This window comes from Scatophagus argus, chromosome 4 (genome assembly GCF_020382885.2).
Source record: "Scatophagus argus isolate fScaArg1 chromosome 4, fScaArg1.pri, whole genome shotgun sequence".
Lineage (NCBI taxonomy): Eukaryota > Metazoa > Chordata > Actinopteri > Scatophagidae > Scatophagus > Scatophagus argus.
Window position 1 is genome coordinate 23,192,708 of NC_058496.1, and position 2,481 is coordinate 23,195,188.

Consider the following 2,481-nt stretch of genomic DNA (forward strand, 5'->3'; position numbering starts at 1 on the left):
GTTTATTTCTGTGTTGTGTTTTTAACAATCTGTGTCACATGAGATCACAGTGCCTCAGTGTATGTGCAGCGTATGAAGTCCTCTATGAAGTCATTACACCCTTGATTATATACATTCTTCGAAAAACTCACTTTAAAACTAAAACATTTTGAACTGACTTCATAACAGAAGAAAAGGACTTTAGAGAGCCTACTGGCAATATTCCATCTGACCGGAGCTTTCTTCCCCATACATGCTAATACAAGGACAGACATTTAAAGTCAACAACTAATTTCTGCCACAAGATGTCAGGAGTGCACAGGTCTCAAGTGGTTGTATGATCCTGATTTCCTAACGTCACAGCCAGCTTGTCAAAGTCTCAGGTGTTTCATCTGTAGATGTTTCAGTAGTGAATGACAACTGGACACTGAAGACTTCAAAGATGCCTTGAAGTTTTCCTGTCAGCAAGCAAATGTTCACATTTAATATTTTTCACCAACACAACTGTAGAGAGCATTTTCTTCCTCACAAAAACATTTACAGAGCAGATTTGTTAAATATTCTGAAACGTGCATTTTTCCAGCAGTATTTCCTGCAGTAATAGCGAGGTGAGGAAAATTCATACAGTATAGGAAAATAGTTCATTTTCCAAGCCGAGAATGTAAAAGCAACAGTGACAACCACAAAAATATGCCACAAGTCCTCGCAAGCAAAGTTTCGTTTCAGCTCCTGGCCTCTGTCTGACAGTCTCTGGCCATCCACGCTGAGAGAGATTTTACTGAAGGCTGGACACGCAGCTCATACGTAGAGCGTACATCAGGCCAATAAGCACTGCACAGGGACAGGCTGACCGCTTGTAGTCCTTCACTGACAATTCCCTCCAACAACTACAAAAAACACATCTTATTAAACATTTTACATTACCAACATGAGCAAGGGTCCTAGGCAAGGTCCCAGTATAGGTCTAGTATATAGCTGTAATCCAGGTCTGCTCAAACTAACTTTACCACACTAACTTTTTTGAGGAATAGTCCTAAAATCCTCCTAACAGTCCCCAAGACCATTTTTGCATATACAAAGAAAATGAAAGCTTAATCCCTATAAACTGTAAATGTCTGTAGATGATATTTATCAACAGAGAAGTGTGGCATTAAGTGGTAGTTATTTCATACTATGCAGCTCCCTCTTTGCATGTCCACATTCATATCTGTAGAAAACAAGGTGGAGAACAAAATTAATAACTAAAGAGTATTCCAACAAAATAAATCAATTCCACCACCTTAACATGTATCATTCTAAGTATTTGACATGCATTAATAACACCTAATACGGTTACCGGTTTGGCATCATATTCTTGTTTTAGAACACGTTTACAAGGAATACTTATTTATTGTTTTTCATCTGGTGTAAAAAAAACCCCAAAACAATCATATACTGTGATACACTATCATAACTTTATGTTGAAACTGAATATAGACTCAGCGGCCACTTTCAGACTTCTCACACATTCAGCACTACTGTTACCGGCTGCTATAAATGACTATCAATTCCCATGATAAGGCCCTTGTCAAGGGAATTAATGTAAATATGTTGATGCAAATAGCAGAGGGTAAAGGGGTACTTTTGCCATCATTTTGACAGTGACTACCCTTAAGATTAAATGTTATTGAATGCCATTTTGACTGTCTTTAAAGGTCAGGAGTGTTGGGGGATTTAGAGGCAGAAATGGAATAGATTCAGAATTATGTTTAGTAAATAATCAACTGAAACTAGGAACTATTGTGTTGTCACAGCTTTGTACTGCATGTTCCTTCTCCATTACTGTCTTCTCTGACCAGGTGGTCACATACTAATTGCTCAATGAGGTGCACCTGGCCTGAAAGGAAAGTATTTATAAAGCCACCTTTGTCAGTGTCTGAAGTAGAGGAATGCTGGTGTTGATACTTCTGTTTTTGTGCTTGAACTTAGTGTCTTTGGTAGCATTAATTCAGCATTTCATTTGTTTTTTCTTTTTGTTTTAATGTTAATAAATCTGTTTTAAAGGTGTCTTTCAGGGCGGTTGATCTGGGTCAGTGTTGGGAGTGTTGTTTATCTCATAAGGCTGTCTAAATGAGATGAGCTGTCTAAATGGTCCTCTTCCGTGGAGTCTGCCATGTTTCTACAGTAGCCCAGAAGGGATAAACTAAATGTTGACTCTGGACAGAGCCTATTGCATTTTTCCTCTTTAGTGGCCACTGTAGGGGGAGGGTGTTCAGTTGGTTGCAATCTGCAGTTGCACTACTCTGTGGCACTAAATTATACACACTTTTATTGTAATTAATTATTTTGATCGTGCTTTTGTGGTTCATTCACCCAAAATCAAATAACCACATACTAATTACCTGGGATCCTGGGGGGTCTGTGGCCCTACTGTTAATGTTAAAATACTGATTGCTGCAGATTAATTCAAATTTGGAGGAGTCAGTTGGTTCTGGTTTGGACACTCCACTGTGGAAATCTAAT